Consider the following 21,566-nt stretch of genomic DNA (forward strand, 5'->3'; position numbering starts at 1 on the left):
CGGAAAAGTTCTAAAAACTATCAAATGATATTTCTCCTCATTTAATAAAGCAGTCTTTTTATTGTGTACCTTTTTTGCAAGATACAGTACTGTCTATTATCAAAAATATTGCAACAATAATAAAAGTAATAATGACAGAAAAAATGAAAATCAAACATTTAAGCTGAAATCCAAAACGGAGAGGTAGAGAGACTTCGTAACACATATAAGAAACGCAAATAAGAGTTGAAAAAAAATATTAAAAAGATTAAACTTAATAATTATTTTTGTTAGCAAAAACGAAAGATTGATAAATATTTTTGTTTCATGTAACTTACAGTAAAAAAATGTTTCGGGTTTCATCAGTTAAACAATAATAAAAGTAAATTTTGAAAATCTGAACCAGACAAATATACAACATTAAATTGTTTTAAACTTACTATACACGCAATTTTAATTCTATACATTCTCAAGAAAAAATCCACGAAAGTTCTAACAAATATCAAAGGCTATTTCTTTTAACTTAATAAAGTAGTTTTTTTGCACCTTTTTTTTCAAGGCACAGTGCACACAATAATAATAGTAATAGCTAATCAAAGAATGAAACTTATTTTCAAATTCAGAAAAAGACAAAATAAGTAAGTAACATTTAAAATAATAAATCAAAATGGAAAAGCGCATAAAGTAGCTAAAACCAATTTTGTTTTATTTTAACTTAGAAAGTCAGAAACACAGTTCTAGCAGAGAAAGACAAATTTTTTTGTCGTTTTCTGCTAAAATTGTATTTCTGACTTTCTAAATTAACAATAGTAATAATAATAATATTTTAATATTATTATAATTATTATTATTGTAATTATTATTAATATAATTATTATTATAATAATTATTATAATAATTATAATTATTATAATAATTATAATTATTATAATAATTATAATTATTATAATAATTATTATTATAATTATTAGTAGTATAATTATTAACATTATAATTATTATTATAATTATTATTTTTATAATTATTATAAATATTATTATAAAAATTATTGTTATTATTATTACAAAAATTATTATTATTATAATAACAAAAACAATAACAGATAAAAGGTTTAGCTGAAATCCAAAATGATGAGGTAAAGAAGCTTCTTAAACGTTTATACTGAAAACACAAATAAGAATTGGAAAAAAATGACTAAAAAAATTATAAAAACTAAATATTATTCATATGAACTAATCCTTCTCGCCTTTATATCATAACAATTTTATATTTGCATATAAGAAGTAGCTGGATCTATCATATTTCATTTCGTTTAAACTCTTTTGCGTTGAAAGGATCATTCTGCTGATGAAAAAGAAATTGCTACTGGAAGTTAATTATATTGCTTTTTTTTTATCAGTTAGCCGCAAATCTTTGATAAAGAATTTTAATGTACCTCGTTAAAGGAAGTTACAAATCCAAAAAAGTCATTAGTAAAGCTTGGTATATCAACTGTCCGTAAACGACCGTTTAATAGTTTTCTCCAATAAGAAGTTACAGTGCGTGAAACTCCACGATCAAAAGATAAATAATGATGAAGTTAATATTAATATGCAAAGTAAAGCTTTAAAGTTTTGCGACAAATTTAATTATAAAAGTTAAATTATATATGCGGAAGTAATGAAACTTTATGAACGTTAAATAGAACTTATTACTCACTCTCTCTTTCTTCTCTCCAAAATATTTTGACAAATCATTTCTTTCTGAAATTTTTTTTACATAAATGAGCTGCAAATATATATTAGATATTTATAATTAATTTTATTTGTAATTAGAATGGAATTGTTAATTTTCTTTCGTGCTATATGCCGGATTTTTTTTTACTGCATGGTATTATTATATTACTGCATGGTAAAGACAATTCTGATAAAAAAAAAATCATAATTCTGTTTAATAAAACCAAAATACACTATATTTAAACCAATCATATGGTATTTTTTTCCGTTCGTATGCTAACCGTGTACCGGAAATTCTGGTTTTTAAAATTTTAGTTATAATTACCACGCTTTAAGTAAAAAATACAATGAAAAGTAAATTTAATCGAATAAATAGTTTTAATCGAATAAATAGTCTATGCCATTTTCTAAGGTACCATGATAAAATTGCAAATTTTATTGCATTTACCATATTTTTTATATTATCATTACGAAATAATTTGCAAATAACATTTTTTTAATCTCTCATTTTATTCATACAAGTTGTGAGGATCAACAATAATTGTACTAAACAATAATTAATTGAAACAATAATTGTGGAGATCAAAATAAACGTTAGAATTTTGTGTCACGTAAGCGTGTAAAAACCGCGATTATAACTACGTGTTATTTATGAGATCGAATCTGTTATTATAATCTATTTGCTAAAATTACAGACGGAATGAAAGTAAGCATGTTTCTTAAACACCCCGTTATTAATACAAACAAGGTAACAAAACTCAACATTTTTTTTTTACAACTCTCGTTCGTAAAGATATACCCGAGGCGCGTTTTTCTTAACCTCTTTCCGAACTAGATCGTCACGTCCGTTTTTGGTATTATTTTATTTTTTAATCGATCACGGTCTGGCGTTATTAGCGAAAAAATTTATTGTGGTCATCGTTTGATGAACGGTTCGTAATTATGAAGGCCTACGCTTGGAGGCCCACACCTTAATACGGAAGGATAATGAAACTATGTGGCAGATTTTAATTTATAGACTGCTATCAATGGCTCGATATACAATGTATATTCGAATAAAATTCTTTTTTAATCTGTACCAATAATGTAAAATATGAGACAAGGTAGATTTATTTGATAAGTTACGCTCCCCACCGGCGATATTATTCTCAAAGATACTGCTGTTGGCTTTAGATGGAAGTCATTATAATAAGATTTGGTTTAAGAGAGAACAGTATGCGTGGAATTAATATTAGGAGAAAGCAAAATAAATATTTTCGACTAAGCCCTATAAAGCATTAAAATGTTTTTTTTTGAAAGTTGCGAATAATGTAAAATATGAGATCAAAAATTGCTTGACATTCGATTGAGTTTAGATGCATAAAGAGATTTGGACGGAGAAAAAAAGTTCTGGTAAAATTCCGTAGGGGAGAGTGGGGTCAATTGTAACAGGGTACGATTGTAACAGAGCAAAAATTTCGAGTGTCGGGTTCTAGATTTGGTTCCTAGGAGGCGCACAAGGTATATTTAATAAATCTACATGTACACCCCTGCTGGCAACCATTTTTATGTACTTTTGAAAGAGTTACATCACAAAAGATATTTTCACGCTACGTAAGTACTTTTTTTGGTATTAGATTATTATATTGCTACAAAGTAATTTTGTTTAAACAAATAAAAATTATTAACCGAATATGCAAGTGGACACCTTAATTAACATTTGAATAAAAAAGAATTAGTTCTATTAATTAACTAGCAATGTTTTTAACAAATGAAGCTGAAATGGCGTCTTGGGGACGATTGCAACAATAAGTAAAGGGACGATTGCAACAGCTGAAAATAAATAATCTTATATTTACAAACCATTACTTAAGTCTTTAAGAACCACCAATAGTTTCCTATATCATTTATATTATGCTGCATGTGCATTATTTTATTTGTCACCTTTCACAGCATAAATTAAAATTTTTAACCCCTTAAAGTTAAAAGTTTAACCCTTTAGGTTTCTGCTCATTATTATTTTTACTCCTAAAATATCACTACTATTTTGATCAATAAGAAAATATATCACAACTATGATAATATGTATAATTAACTATGTTTTAGTTGAATTTATGAACTGTTACAATTGACCCCGTAAGTGGAGACAATTGTAACAAGTGCACGACAGTCAAAAATTGTTAATAACTAATATAACAACATTTAAAATAAGGTATTTTTTTTCTAGTAGAGGATAGTCTACTTTACTCGTCTGTCAATTAATACTAATAATATATTGGATTTTTTGTTAGTTAAAAATAGTTAAGTAAAAAATGTTACAATTGACCCCACTCTCCCCTACTGTATGGTAATGGCAGTTCTGGTAAGAAACAACATAATTCTGGTTAATAAAAATGAAACAAACGGTATTTAAGCCATTAATTTTGGTAATTTTTCCATTCATATGGTAACGGTTTATCGGTAATTTTGATTTCAAAAATTATAGTTTTGTTACTGCACATTTAGTAAAAAATACAAAACTGAAAAGTAAATTTAGCAAAATAAATTATTTTTATGCCTTGCTCTAAGGTATGATAAAAAATTACCAAATTTTGTCTCATATCATAAAATCATATTTTATTGTTAATTTTGAAAAAACCATTAGCTTTTTGGTAAAACATTATGAGCCTTTTCATGTTCCTTTAGAGCCAGAAACACGGTTCTGGTTGTTTTGACCATATTTTTTTTCTCTATGTGGCACGATCAAAATGTATATAAAGTCAGCATTGAGCAAAAACACAAAAATTGCGTCTATATCCTCTCATAAACTTTAAAAGAGAAACAATTAAACAAAAATGAGATGAAATATTATCAGAAAAAAACATCTGTAATTTTTAAGGAAAACTGATAAAAACACATTTTATCAGTGATAAAGATAAATTAAAAATTAATGTGAAAACTTATCCTAAGAAAGTAACAGTCAAACAAATAAACCATGATAAAGAGATAATTATCAAAAAAGGTCACCAAAAGCTTAGTTAAATCTTATAAAACGAAAATAGTAAATCAAATTAGTGAAGAACTATTAAAAAAGGCACAAATGATATTATAAATTTGTTAAACGGATTAGAGAGAGAAAAAATATAGACAATAATATTGATCCAAAAATTAATATGAACTCAGATTCTAATGAGGCGATTGTTTGACAAATGTGTCTTGACAAAATCTTGAATGGTTTGACACAAGTTTAAGAAACGCATCTCGACGAAATCTTAGATAGTTTAGCAAATGTGCTTTGACGAAATTTTGGATGGTTTACGAAAATTAAAAAATGTATCTGGACAAAATCTTGGGTGGTTTAACAAAATTTTTACAAACGTGTCTTAATGAAATCTTGAATAGTTTAACGAAATTTTAACAAATGTGTCTCGAAGAAATCGTGGATTTTTAACAAAAGTTTAACACACGTTTCTTGCCGAAATCTGCATCTAAAACTCATAAAAACCTTAAAAAATTTAAAGCAAATATATGACAATCAAAAACTATTATCTATAAAAGTACTGTAAAAAAACTGTTTAATACATATAAATAAGATGCATATAAATGAAATGTAAGACAAAAATAAGAAATTTAATCCGATTAATGAACATGAATATGAATTCAGGTCTTATAAAAAGAGACAATATGATAAAGATGTGAGGACGAAATCTTATCATCAATTAACGTAAACTTTAAGAAAGAAAGCGGAGCAAAGCGAAACAAAGCAAAGTAGATAAAGAATCGGAGCAAATATTGGAATTTTTTAAATACACATTGGCAATGAACTGGAATCCTTATCTTAGCTTTTATAACATTTTTGTTTTTATTATTTGGAAACAGTTTTTATTTTAGAAAAATTATTATTGATTTGACAAAATTACTTTAGAGAAAGCATGGTTTTGAAATTAATGATTGTTATTTTTTAAAATTCTATATTGAAATTCCATTTTTTCTTTTTTCGTATAGTTACAATCTAAAGTGAAGTGTAAAAATGAATACATATATATTTTAAAATTAATAAAAACATATTGGTTTATATCGAAAGTTCGTGCCAGCTTTTAATTTTGATATATATTTGTTAAATCAAAAAAGCTCTATTTTTTATGACAATCTTTCTCCATTTTTCAGACAATTTGAAAATTTCGTTCTTCAAAAACCTCTAAGGTTTTTCCACAAAAGCAAAAATAGTATTGTGATGAGTTTTTATCTTACTCAAATAAAGTTTTTCTTTCATTAAATAATTATTGTAATATCCGAAATAGCTGCAACTAAGGATACAAGATCAGATGAATAAAGTGATGAGATAGAACATCCTGCCAAACTTCAACAACTTTTGTCGAACAGTCAAAGATATATGATGCCGAACATATTTCTGACGAAGCCGCTGTTCTTTTTGTTTCCAACTGCTGTCTATAATCATTCAAATTAGAAGCAACGCTTTTCCAAATTCTGTCTGTATGCCATTTGCTTTCCATCATTCCGACATATTCAGAACCCATCCACCGAAAATCCACTCGAACTTTTCTGACAATAATAGTTTGAAATACTGATTACTTTTTAAATTTTATTATGAATAAGGAATATATCAGAACAGAAAATATCAAATTTGAGTAGTTGAAAGTTACTTTTAGCTATTTCGTACTAATGCATTCCGAAAAACTTTATGTTGAAAGTTTTATTTTTGAATGTATATTTTCATATCGTTATTCCAATTTTTTCATTAAACCACTTTCAAATTTTTATCAAACCAAGTCAAAAATAAAATATGCATTTTTTGAAGAATTGCGCAAATGTTCGAAACTACTTAAGGCCCAGACCATAACCCCAAAACTTCAAAAGTGACTCACCGCACCAATATCGGCTTGGAGGCATCTTCAGGAAACTAATAGTGTTATTAAACTAATAAATTACATCGTAGACAGACACATTATATAACCTGACTTCTTTAGTTTAACTAGTGATTAACAGAATTATCCCTAAATATAGATTATTATTGGTAATCATTCCCAGTGATATCCATTCACTAAAGAAAAGAAATAAATTCTAGTTATTACGATCTCTACACACAGAAATAGTTACATTGTACCTAAAGTATGAGTCTTCGGGCTCAGTGTGATGGAATGAAAGGTCAAACACTTAGAAAGTTGAGAGGAAAAAATGCGAATGAATTCATAATTGAGTAGAACTGAAAATTATTACCCTTTTAATCTGTGGGTTCATTTGAATATCTTTCACATTCAAGAAGGCAGTGATATAGTTCCTTGACTGAGGAAGAGCGATGGGTGCTTGAACTTCGATAGGTTCTTTTACGAACTCGATACCTTTGGCTCTCTTATTCTCTTATTCATAGGATTTAAATGACCTTTACCGATGATAAATTGGGATATCTTTTGTTCTCTTATTTTCGTTTATATGTTTTAAGTAACCTTTACCTACGATAGGTTAATACTGTGATACTTTTATTACACAGGATTTAAATGGTCTTCACTGATGATAACTTTGTATCTTGATACCTTTGGCTCTCTTATTCTTTTCCATGGGATTCAAATCACCTTTACCGATGATAAATTGTGAGATCTTTTGTTCTCTTATTTTCGTTTATATGTTTTAAGTAACCTTTACCTACGATAGGTTAATACTGTGATACTTTTATTACACAGGATTTAAATGGTCTTCACTGATGATAACTTTGTATCTCGATACCATTGGCTCTCTTATTCTTTTCCATAGGATTCAAATGACCTTTACCGATGATAAATTTATAAAATGATAACTTTGATTCACTTATTCTTTAAATGACTTTTATTAATAATACGTTTGTATTGTGGCATCTTTTGTTCTTTTATTTTCCTTTATATGTTTTAAATTATCTTTACCTACGATAGGTCTATATCGTGATACTTTTGGTATTTATTACACAGGATTTAAATGATCTTTACTGAAGATAACTTTGAATCTCGATATCTTTGGCTTTCTTATTCTCTTCCATAGGATTTAAATGACTTTTACAGATGATAAATTTATAAAATGATAACTTTGATACACTTATTCTTTAAATGACTTTTACTGATAATACGCTTGTATTGTGATATCTTTTGTTCTTTTATTTTCCTTCATAGGTTTTAAGAGACTTTTATTTATGATGGATTTATATCGTGATATTTTCGGTATTGATTGCACGGGATTTAAATGGTCTTTAGTGTTATTAACTTCTGCTATATACTTTTCGCTTTATTATTCTCTTCCATAGGATTTAAATGACCTTAATAAATGATAAATTTATATGAGATAACTTTGATTCACTTACTCTTTAAATGAGCTTTACTGATAATAAGTTTGTATTGTGATAGTAGTCTCATTATTTTCCTTCCTAAGTTTTAAGGGACCTTAAACTATGACCGGCTTATATCGTGATACTTTCGGTATACACAGGATTTAAATGGTTTTTTTCCCAATGACAGTTTATATAATACCTTTAGTTCTCTTAATCTTATTCATAGGATTAAATGACAATTTCTGATGATAAGTTTATATCCCGATACCTTTGATTCACTTATTTTTTTTCATAGTATTTAAATGACCTATACCGATGATGCGTTTGTATCGTGATACCTTCGGTTTATTTTATTTATTTTTTCTTGAGATTTAAATTATCTTCATCAATGATAAGTTTAAATTGTGATACTTTTTTATTATTTTATTCTCTTTCAGAGGGTTTAAATGAGCTTTACCGTTTGATAAGCTTACATCACGATATCTTTGATTCTTTCAAAGGATCGAAATGACCTTTACCAATGCTAAGTTTATATCCAGATAATTTTGTTACTTTTATTCTTTTACATGGGATTTAAATGGCCTTTACAAAACAGAAGTTTGCATCGTGATGCCTTTAGTTCTCTCATTTTCATCTACAGAATTTAAATTACTTCTATGATAAATAACGCATTTGCTCCATTATATCTTTCAAATAATTAGAACACAATTTAGTTTTTATTAATCAAATCAACTTATTTTTATCTATAGTATTCTTTTCTTAATTTCATAAAATTTCCCCTTATTTTCAATCATAAAATTTGAGTAGTTTTGGATGAAGATCCTTTTATTACTCTTATTTTATATTAATTTAAGTAATAAGTAATTTAACTTAATTTATAATTATAAATTATAATTATAAATTATAATTATAAATTATAATTATAAATTATAATTATAAATTATAATTATAAATTATAATTATAAATTATAATTATAAATTATAATTATAAATTATAATTATAAATTATAATTATAAATTATAATTATAAATTATAATTATAAATTATAATTATAAATTATAATTATAAATTATAATTATAAATTATAATTATAAATTATAATTATAAATTATAATTATAAATTATAATTATAAATTATAATTATAAATTATAGTAAATAATTATAATTATTAATATTAATTTAATTTAATAAATAATTTAAATCATAATTAATTTAAATAAGTAGATTAAACTTTATCATATTTTTTTACAATGTCTAAATAAAGTTTATTTTTCACAAGGCTTTTAATGATAATAGCTTTTGTCGTCAAAGTTTTGCTCCAAAAACTTTTTTCGCTGATTTTTGATAAGTTTCATAAAAAATTTTCTCATGGATAAATCTTTAGATACGTTGGCGACTAATTTCGCGCCAAACCACAACTAACATCCAACTATAGCTCAATTTAAGCTTTTCACCTTTATTTCATTTAAAACGTATGGTTTCTTCTAAGTTCAAATGAAAAGGGAATAAGGAAAAAAAGAAGAAAAGGAATAAAAACAAGTAAAATCATACAAAGTGTAGGATACTTTTGTATATTATTGTTAAAGCATGAAAGATGGAAGATCTACATTTAATGGATAAAATAAACAATCATATACTCAGAACACAGAGTAAAAAAGATTTAAAAAAACGACTCAACTATTACTGAATTAATCCCTGTAATCCATCATCGTATATTCTAAACAAAAGAGGAGGTTTGCATGCTCATTTTATTTTATATCTTCTCCCCCCTTTTCTCTCCGCCGGCTACTTTGGCTCCTTTTCAATGTCTGAACCTCCCTTGGCGCCAAAACATTTAAACAAAATTTTGTTCTCTATGGCACGGTGTAACCCAAAACTTTATTTGACACAACCAAAATAAAGCTTACGAAGACTACGACTGAGAGAAAAGGATTGGGGATGTTAAAATAACCATTCATTCTCTTACTTTTGACAAATTAAAGAAACAAGAGTTAAAAAAGAACACAAAGTTGCAACTGAAAGAAGTATTTAACTACTTCAATGAAAATAATCGATAAGACAATATCAATTTTCAGCTTTAAGAGATAAAATATTAGATCGTCTTTCTTTTTTTTAACTTCAGCATTTCGTGCATAATGTTGCCAACTAACGAAACAGACATCTATTAATAGTTTAAAGTGATTGCACTCGGAAAAAAAGTTGGAAAAGCTACCGTTTTGTCTGCGATTTTTTTTAGGATTTTTTTTACAATTTTTTATTAGTTAATAAAGAGTGATAGGTATTTTGTTGGAGCTAAAATTTTATTAGCTTTGTTGGCAGTTAAAATTTATAACTGTAACCGCTGCGGAAAGATTTGAGTTCCTAATACATACGAAGCACTAAATCCATTACATATGTTAGAAAGTTGTTAATTCCATGCAGTTTTTTCCTTGTATTTGATATGTTGCATTGAGTTTATACATAACTATGAGTCTGGCAGGAATTATTTTTCGTTGAATCAACATATTATGGAGAGTATTGAAGAATAAATTATTATTTTTAAATGGAAAGATGCTATTATACTTAAACACAATTTGGAAAATATTATTTTGAAGTTTACGCATCTCCAAATCCTATCGAATCAAGTGAAAAGTGTTGGTGAATACAATAAGATCAGTATAATTCTTAGATCAGCATGTAGTAACTGGAATAGTAAAAAAAGTTTTTGTTGCTTAAAGTCAACATATGACTGGAAGGCTAAAAAAATTGTGGTGGCTGAGAGAAGATATACGACTGGAATGGTAAAAATGTTTTGGTGGCTGAGAAGACATACAACTGGAATGGTAAAAAAAAAAGCTTTGGTGGCTGAGAGTAGACATTCGACTAGAGCGGTATAAAAGCTTTAGTAGCTGAGAGTTAGGCATGCGACTGTAGCGGTAAAAAAAAAGCTTTGGTGGTTGAGAGTAGACATATCACTCTAACGGTGAAAACGCTTAGGTGGTTGAGAGTTGATACTCGATCACAAAGGTTTGGTGTATATGCACGGGTGAGCCTAGGTTTTAGGAGATCCTGAGGAGCAAAATACATTAAGGCATTTTTGAATTTCTGGAAACGAAACACCCTGAAAATTTGAAAAGCATCCCTGAGATTTGAATTTCTTAATAATATGAAAGTTAAAGCGTTAAAAAGGTCTTACATTTTAAAATTTAAGAAATTTGGATTATTTTTATCAGCTTCCGTTTTCCTTTCTCTGACCATGCTTTTCCATAAATACGCAAAATTAGAGATTATCCCTTTACATTTGCTGCCTTTATAAAAAATAGTGACACAATTATTTATCACCCGTTACTGAAGTATTTTGTATTGATGCTTCCTATCTATCGAATATTTAAAGATAGTTACATATTCGTGGTATTTTTTAAAATAGTTACGAACTTCAACTATTACTACAAATGTAAGCAAACAGGGGACAGAATGGAAAATAGTACCCATATGACAGAAAGTTGTGAAAACGATTAAATGAGATTTCTGGTACCTCATTCGATAGAGAGGAAGCAGATAGAAACAGGCTAGTATAGGAAATGGACTAAGGCAAAATGGTTTTACTTTATAAAGTTTGAAAAGGAATATCTTGATGGTGAGTTAATTCGCTTTAAAGTTAAATTACTGTACACGAAAGGACGTATACTTTACTTTTCTTCTGATTTTTTAATGTAAACAAATCATAAATATCAGTAAAATCTTAATAGTGTCTTAGATGTTACTGATAATATTTAAAACTGTACTGAATCAGCGTTATTTTGCTATATTGACAATAATTATATATTTTTCTTCAACCGGTTTCACAGACAGATTATATATATACTGACTGCTAGTTACATTCATTGAGGTAGCCTGAGTTGATGTGAGTGTGCTGGTAGCAAAACCATGAATATAATACCGAGGTTATTATTTTGCGAAGTTTACGAATTGTATAATAAAAAGACGTGAGTTTTGGAAATCATATCAGGGATAATTAAATGTATAATTTGAAATGGTCTAATTTATTTCCAGTGAGCAAAAAAGTGAACTCCTAGAATAACTTTTGGATTAATGATCGGATTTTCCCGTACTCATTCATTCCCGTTTCTCCCTCATTCATCCCCATTCATTCCCATTTCCCGTTTCTCATTTATAATGGTTAAATCATATAACCTCAAATATGCTAAATAATTAGTGCGGATGACATTTCAAGTTACGAAATAAGATAGAAAAAAGCATTTTCTCTGAATAAACATGTATTTTTTTTAATTTTTTTTCTTTTTAGGATTTTAGATTCTCTATCCTCAAAATATGGGGGTTGTCACAATCTGCAAAATATGGCAGCTATAGTTAGGTCAAGAGGCTAGTCAAAAGTTTGGACCCCTTATTGTCAATTTCACTTTTTGCCTAAGTGGGGCAGTTTTTATGCTCACGGCGATGAGAGTTGAACAGGTGAAAATTTTGATTGCTCTTTCAACTAAACTATAAAAATCGTAGAAAAAAAAAAAAGATTTTATGCCTGATTTCGCTGGGAAAAAAAACAGTAAACTTTTCAAAAATGAAAAAAAAAAAATCCTTGCATTTTCCGATAGTTTATTGTTTTAAGCTTATTGTACCAAAATGTTGAACAAATTTTCGTGAAAATGAAAAAGTTACAGCATATATCGAATACAGCGGATGACGTAGGGCATATTGTGACAGCTATAAGCAAATGAACTAATGCGTTTAGTTGTTTAATGAATTTGCCCATTCGTTTCAAAACATTTTAGTTATTTTGTCGAAATAATTTGTTTAAATTATGTCAGAAAAATTATTGATGGTATTCTCAGTATAAAAAATTGAAATTTACGTCTTGTTTGACAGCAATAATTTCTAATGAAAATGGCAAAAGTTTATTGACGGTTTTAGGAACAATTAGAAATAAATGTATGCCCAGTATTCAAGGAATATGCTCAGAATGAGAATGACCACAACATTTTCGTTGCTACTCTAAAAGCATATGAGGTGACACATAAGGGTAGATCGAGAAGAAAAAGGGCTAGATTAGACTAGACTGCTAAATTAGACTGCTGAAAATGCTAAAAAACATCTTGTGGACCTAGTATTGATGCATTATAGTTAGTTTCAAAGTTTTATATATTTATACAGATAAGCAAAATTTCAAACGCAATTTCCTCGAAACTGTTTCTCGTTCATGTTGTATCTCAAGCTAATACAATTTTCTATCGATTTACTTCAAATTTTGACACAATGTTCACAATAAGTATAGTTTTTGTTTCACTTAGAGATTCTATAATTGGGTTAACTGGTTTTTAGTGATCCAGAAAATGCTTATTTTAGGTCTTTCTTTAATTTTTTTCTTCAAAACAATGCCATTTTGCGAAAAAAAATTATTTTTTAAACGTGCGACGAAAACTATATATATGTAGTCTATAAAAATCAAAACGGAATTAAATTTGGATGATTTTTTTCATTTTATAAGTACAGTTCATTATGGATAATTAAAAAACAAACAAATTAAAAACATTAATTAAAAGAGAGCTAATTTTTTAAATTTTTATATTTGTAACATAATAAAATGAAGAGTAAAATATGTACAATATATTAAAAATAAAATTAAGTTTATTACAATCGTTGCAAAATTGATTAAAAAAATCCTTCCCTTTTCACAGGCTTCTACCGTGTTGTTCCCCCCTAAACCATTAATATTTTAAATTCTTTTGGTCACTAGGTGGCGCTTGAAGCTACAACTTAGCATGTGAAGAAATTAGTTATCAGATCTTAAAGTAATTCAAAACGTAGGTTTTTCATACGAACAGTATACAATCATCGTAAAAAACAATTCGATTAAAAACGAAAAACAAAAACGGAACATTAGTTCAGTTTTCAACTTTCAGGAAATTCAAGGAAATCATCTAATGTAAAATCATTTCAAAAATGAGTAACGGTCGAATTTCTAACGAACTTTTTTCAGTTTCAAGTGAGACATTCCGAAACAAAACATAGTACGTTGAAAAATGTTGAGCAAAAATTTTTGAAACTTAACAAAAAAATTTTTTTTCCACAATTCTCATAATTAACTATCGAAATATGTATAATACGATATAATTAAAAGTAACGGTTATGAAAAGATAAAACCAAACGATTTCCGTAATATATATTTATAATACCACATAATTAAAAGTAACGATAATGAAAAGATAAAACCAAACGATTTCCATAATATATATTTATAATACCACATAATTAAAAGTAACGATGATGAAAAGATAAAACCAAACGATTTCCATAATATATATTTATAATACTACCTAATTAAAAGCAACGATAATGAAAAGATTTAAAAAAAAAAAAAAAAAAAACAAACAAGCGGTCTTAATGGTTTTTTGAAATGACGGACATTACGATAACTTGCATGAAAATAAAAAAAAAAGCGCAATTTCTCACAGCTTATTCCAATAAGCTCTAATTTATTTCTATTGTATTAGTTAACGAAACTGTAATACTCTGTTTAAAAAAAAAACACAAAAATAAGAAAATAAAAAACTAAAACCCTATACACAAACAGGCAAATGTTATTTTAACATAGTGATAATCTTTTGACTAACCTTTTACGTCAGACGTTCTACAAATGGAAAAGTGGGTGAAAGATCTTCCCTATCTTCTTGCAATTCCAGAACAAACATTTAAATCACTTTCTTTTAAGTTGAGAAGAATGGCAAAAAGCCCTCACCAAATGTAAAGACAGAGAAAGGAGAAGGACGCTTTTTAAGTTTGATGTTTTATCACGGGGGATTCTTTGGTGTGGGTGGGCGCTTTTCCTATGTTTTGCTTGGCCCACTGCCCGGAAATCGTGCGCGCACGTGGTTTTAAATGGTAAATGAGTATTTATTTGATGAAAATCACTTTTTGTTGCAAAATGCGGATTAAAAGACACTTCTCTGACCGCAAAAGGATTATTGGCTACTGCAGAGATAAAAAAAAACTTCTTTGAGGGCGGAACAGAATAGAAAAGAAAGAAATTAGCGGGCCAATGAATTAAATTTTAAACATTTAAAAATAGTTAACAAATTTTACAATGTAAATAGTTTCTTCTACGTCAATGTTACTACTTTTTAGTATTTTGATTTTTATAAAAACATTCATTGGATGATGGTTGGTTCAACCTGAAAATTCATCTTTAACTACAGATTCAATTGAGAAAGTAACCAATACGATAAATGGCTCTACATCAAATGTGTATTTATAAATAATTAGTTTAAAATTTATTTGTAGTCAGTTTCAAAGAAGAATTGTTTTTTTTATTAAAATTATGGCAATAATTAAATATTTTGAAAGTTTTTTTTCCAATGTCCTCACTTGGAGAATGACTTTTCTTCTTATAGACATTTGAAGGTCAGATTTGTTGAAGGGCAGGGGTACCATATTAGGTGGGGCAACGTTGCTTCTACAGTAAAGACAGATAGTACAGAGAAAAAAAAGAACATCCCTGTCTGGGATTTGAACCCAGAACCTTTCTGATGATACTGACCCCTACACAGGTCGATCAGGCATATTATGAAAGTAATATATATTTCCGAATTCTTATTAAATAAAATATATTTTCTTTACTATAAAATATAAATTATTTTATGAGTAATACGCCTTATAAGGGTTCATAAAAAATAAGTTAATGTTCGCTTGCCTGTTACCACAGCATTTTTTAAAAAAAGAAGTATAATAAAACTAGCTACCATTGGCGACCAGCTGAGTCATCTTTCAAAATTATCTTGTACAACATATTAGCTTCAGTGATAACCAAACCGAATGCACAGCACAAATATATTTAAATACTATAATTCTTCAACCCTTTTTTAAATGCCTAACACCTTAATTAGTTATTGAGCAATATATAAATAAAAAATTTTCACCGTCCAGCTGTTACTCGTGGTTTGACCCACACGGAAATATCTTAACTTCAATTTTAACTATTTTTAAGAGATGTCCGTGATATTGTCAAAATTCTTTATGTACAGAATATTAGTAATAATTTAAAATCTGCCCAGCAGCCATTAAATCACACAAATCATCGTAAATATGAGTTCCTGAAATTTTAGTGTAGAAGGTAGAAGAAGTATTAAAACTATTTCCATCTCTGCCATGTTATTAGATCGAAAACTGGTCAAAATACTCCATTACGTGTTGTATTTATACTACTTCTTCACGCACCTCTTTAACCATAACTTGAGTATCGTATAATATATAAAAGCTATTGCTTGAAAAAAATAAGTTCCGTAACCAATAATTTGTATGACAGCATGCGGCACCATAGCACTGTTTATGTTTAAAATTTCTTCTACCAATTTAGAAAAGATTGAAAATGAATCTCAATATCTACTTCATAACTAAGTTTTTATCTCAATAACAGTAAAAAATTATTCTAAATAAATTCCACCTCTCAATCCATAACTTGAGTATCGTAAATGTATGTAAGCTATTGCTTAAAAAAGAAAAGTTCCGTAACCAATAATTTGCATGACAGTATGCGTCACCATAGATGTTTAATATTTCTATTATCAACACTACTTGAATTATTACTTCAGACAACCTAACAAAATGAATCTTACGTATAACTAAAAATAATAATGCTAAGCAATGTATAACTAATTTTTTAACACTAAAGAGAACCTAACAAAACCCATCATAAATTTAGTGTCACAAAAAAAGGAAAAAAGAAAAAGAAAAAATACCGGAATTTATGATGTTACAAAAAAGAAATCATTACATAACGAATTTTTCACTAAATTTAAATATATTTGTATGATTTCTAAGGTCACATACTAAGTGTAGCCAAATGTACATAAAAAATAGGTCAAAGAAAAGTCAATTAATCATTAGAAGGGAACATTCAAAACGTAACAAAATGCTTTAAAAAATTGTCTTTTTGTCTTCTAATCTTTCTAGATTTTGATTTAAAATTTGAATAAGTAAACGGTACGGTACGCAAATAAATAAATAAATAAATAAATAAAATAAAAAAATGGAACATACTAAATAACTTTTTATCTAATAATCGGATTTTCGAATACTAAGAATCAATTTTTATGGTTCGAGGCCTTAACTTTAAATATGCTAATTAATTAGTATAGACGCTATTTTGAAGAACAATCTTGTGATATTTTGAATAACAAATAAATGGTATTTTTCAGACACAAAAAGTACTTTCTCTGAATAGATATATCTTTCTCCCTCCTCCTTTTTCTTTAATTTTTTTTTTTTTTAACGAATTCATAATCTGGGAAATATGGATTCAATAGGAGAGCTGTCGAAAGTTAGGACCTCTTGATGTTAATTTTATTTTTCGTATATTTCGCGATACTTCGAGAATTTTCGAAAGAAATGAATTTTTTTTCACGCAATTATAAAATTTGTTTATCCATAAATTCTTTTCCATAAAATTGTTATTCGTTTTTCCTTTCCGTGCAAAATATAATATTAATGTTTATTTATTATTTTATTTAACATTATTAGAAATTTTTTTTAAATTGTACAGTATACAAATTTTGACATCATTTCTAAGAATGTAATTTTAAATGGCAAATTAAAAAGTTTCAGACCAATTGCTCGAATAGTACTTAAGAAATCAAATTTTATATCTTACAATATTTTCAAACAATAAAACTATTGACTATGAAATCAAGTTGTATTGACTATATTTAAATCAATAAGTACCCTTTTTCGAAAGTAATCAACTAAAAAAGAAATTAATTTTAAAAATGCAGTTATCCAATTTACTAAAACACATTAAATTCAATAATTCAGATGATATTTATAAATTTTGTTGTATTCAAGCTAAAACTGTGCATGCAGCAGTAGCTTCCGCTATCGTTTTTTATCTTTCTTTAATGATATCTAAAAGTGACTATTAACTTTTTACAACTTTGGTTTCATTGACAATAAAAAAGCGGTAGCCGTTGACTATATCTTATTAGTAGATAAAACAAAACAGCTGCTTCGTCTGCCAAAAAGTACAGTCAAAGTATTCTTTTACGGGTTCATTGTAATGTACAATTCCAAAAAAACCGGCATTCGATTTTATTGTTCGTTGTAGCTTAAGGGGGAAAAAGTGCGTTGAACATAGTTACTGTAATAAAATGCACATAAAATATAATTTTTGGAACGAAATACAAAATAACAACTGTGAACAATTAAAGGTTACTTGTAAAAGCAATATATTTTATAGATATTGGAAAAGAACAGAAAGTTTATGATGGGAGATGAGGTAAGTTGTTGTCGAGTTTAAGGTTAGTGATAAAGAATGGCAGGCCTAAACGTTGTATTAACATTTTATGATGGAAGTATTCATCGAGTTTTTATTTCATTGCGATAGCATATTCTAAATGGATGGTGATTGTTTGCTTTGCTTTATTTTTAAAATCAAATTTAATAAATCTTCATAAAACTGGAAAAGATTACTTGAATTTCCAGGAAATGATCTAATACGAATAATTATATACACTGTAAAAAATTTCAGTCCAAATTACGGTAAAATATACCAGTACTCTCGTTACTTTTTACTGCAAAAATCATTTTTACTGTAAAATTTTATGGAGCAAAACAAATCTGATGTATCGTAATTGTTACAGTAATATTTATTGAAAAATCTTTAAATCAAAACATTTAAATAATTATTACTGTAAAATATAAGGGATAAAATTTTACGCTAAAATTAATTTTACGGATGATGCACTCAGGGAGTCAATACTTTCTACCGTAATTTAATCCGAAAATTTTTAAGAGCACAGAGAAAAAAAAATGGTAAAATTACCATGTTGAATGGTAATTGCATTTCTGGTAAAGCAAAATTATAATTCTAAAAATTAAAACAGCAAAATATCCGGTATCTAACTTATTTATTTGATAATATTTCCGTTCATATGGTAACGGTACGCTTGAAATTATGGTTTATAAAATTATAGTTATTACCACACATTTAGTAAAAAATGCATAACTGAAAAGTAAATTTAACCGAATAAATGGTTTTATATTTCACGCTGTAAGATATCACGCTGAAATCACAAAATTTTATCACATATTATCAAACCATATTTTATTATTAATTTTACAAAATTATTGCCAAAGCGCTTTGGTAAGAAATACTGATCCCACGGAGCCAGAAACACGGTAAATTTTACCATATTCAGATACTTTTAATCATACTTTTTCCTTTGGTTTAATTAGTCCATTTTAATTTGCAAAAGGATAATTTTTAAGATAAGTATCACAAAACTTTCAAATCTGCCTAGATTTGTTAGCGTTTCCCCCCCCCCTCCCATTTTGAGAAAAAAAACATACGTAAAAAACATAGTTACTGTTATAAAATACACATAAATTATTATTTTTGGAAAAAATACAAATAACAATAAAATTTTAAAAGTTTCTTGCAAAAGAAATATACATCATAGATAAAGGATATTAGATATCAGAGTAATAATGGATATTAGAGTATTTTAGGTGTTATTTATAGAGTTTCTGTTCTAATTGCATATACTAAATCCATGGTTGGCATATTATAGTACAATGAATTGTATTACTCAATAAATTTTCTTAATTCCTAATATTATATATAATGAAAATAGTTTTAAAAAGGGAAATGAAGGGAAAAGTAATGCTTTTGAGCAGCTACTAAAATTGTTTTATGTTTTAAAAATCAAATTTTAAGAATCTTTTCAAGCTAAGAGAAATCTATCCCCGTAATAGTCTAATTACAGTAGTGGCTTATTTTAGACAATTTTAAGTTCTAAAAAATTCATTTAAAAAAAAAAAGCTGAATATTTAAAAAAAAAATACTCCCCACTGGATTACTCTCCATTAGTTTATGTTTTATTTTTTTTATATTCGTAATACAAGCAGTTGAGTATCAATCAGCAAATACAAATCTTCCAATTCAATCTAAGCGACGCAGAAAATCTATTTTTTTATATCTTATTCCATGAGAAGACATAAATTGTTTCTCTGATTATCATTTTTTTAAATTAAACTATAGATAATGAAACTCTTTGTAGTTCAGAGTTGGATATTTTTTGTTTCCTCCATTTTTGAAATGTTTAACTGTTTCAGAAATGTATGTTTTATTTTTTTACATTCGTAATACAAGCAGTTGTGTATTAATCATCATATAAAAATCTTCACATTTAAACTACACCAACCAGAAAATCTTTTTTTTCTTCTTTGACTTCATTCTATGAGAAGACGCAAATTTTTCATCTGATTATCAATTTGCTTTTATTAAATTGCAGCTGATGAAATTTTCTATTATTCAGAGTTGTTTTCTTCATCTTCTTTTAAACTACAATTTTTAAATTCTTATCACCTACAGAAGTTCACGTTTCATTTTTTTTTTTCGTATAACCTGAACATAAAGATGTGTATAAATCGGCTTATACAAATCATCAAACAATTAAAATTTTCAGAAAGCTTATATTTTAATTGTTTTCTGTGACGCCACATAAACTGTTCATCTTATAATAAAATAGCTTTTATTATATACTATATTTCAATCAAATTCCCTACAATGCAAAATTAGATTGTTTTACGAATTTTTTAAAATTTTTGTTAGTTTTGGAAGTTTCTTTTTGGCGTAAAGTTTGATATTTTGCAGGATTTTATTATTATTTGATTATTTGCAAATTATTTTTAAAAGCTTTGAACCTTTGTGTCCTCTTACTGCGAGTTTTTCTCAAATTATGATTAAAAAACTCAAATATATACAATATAAATGCACGATTAATAAACAAATAAACATATTATGAAAATAAACATTAATAAGTTTATGTTAATTGGTAATAATTGATGACTTAGTCATAAATTTTATTGGTTTTGAAAATAATAGTTGTAACAGGTATTAAATACTAAAATTATAAAAGTTATACCAGGTATTAATTACAGGTATTAAATCTGAGCAATTTTTTTTGTTTTTTTAAAAATTCCAGACTTAACTAAATAAGGTTCATAACCTTAATAATAAACGAGTTTATTAAATGAAAAGTGACATACCGAACATTTTTTGAATTAAGTAGCTTCCAACATTTATAACTATATCTCGTCTCCACGAACTTGAGGACGACTAACTAGTTATTAACCATAATTATTAATTAGCAGAGTCTAGTTGATACATATACGTATTTCCTGAATATGAAAATAAGTTCCTTCTTTAAAATTAATTGCCATTATCACACCAATACATAATTTAGATGTTTGAATTAATTATATGACACAATGTTTGCATCTTAACTCAAATCTTGGAATGAGTTTAAAAAAGGGGTTTTATAATCAAATAAATCTATACTATTTCTTAGTTTAACCCTGAAATTATATTTAATTAATAATGACGTTAATAAATTTTGAAACTGACGAAGAATTTTTATAAAATGTTTAAAAATTAAAATATTATTTAAATTTATAAAATATTATTTAATAAATATTACAATATTTATGGTGAAGTTTCTTAAATTATTCAAGCATTTGTTTTAATAGTAATGGAATTTTGGTATTCATACAATTTCAATTTAACCCTTTTGAAGGCCGTGGTAAGTATACTTACCACCACGTTTTACCACT

At 27.0% G+C, this 21,566-nt stretch overlaps 1 protein-coding gene across 5 annotated transcripts in view; it reads right to left on the minus strand.

The window, feature by feature from the left end:
- Positions 1–21,566, minus strand: part of LOC107438641 (uncharacterized) — a 583,728-nt gene that overhangs the window by 166,555 nt on the left and 395,607 nt on the right. Inside the window, exon 1 of one of the 5 annotated variants that reach the window (XM_071182381.2) lies at positions 14,576–14,696. The exons of the other annotated variants lie outside the window; for them this stretch is intronic. The gene's annotated coding sequence lies outside the window, so the exon portion shown is untranslated. Of the gene's footprint in view, positions 1–14,575; positions 14,697–21,566 lie in introns of those variants that run through there. 5 annotated transcript variants of the gene reach the window in all.

Source organism: Parasteatoda tepidariorum, chromosome 4, assembly GCF_982258835.1.
Source record: "Parasteatoda tepidariorum strain Cologne lab strain chromosome 4, Ptep-v5.0, whole genome shotgun sequence".
NCBI classification, from domain to species: Eukaryota; Metazoa; Arthropoda; class Arachnida; order Araneae; family Theridiidae; genus Parasteatoda; species Parasteatoda tepidariorum.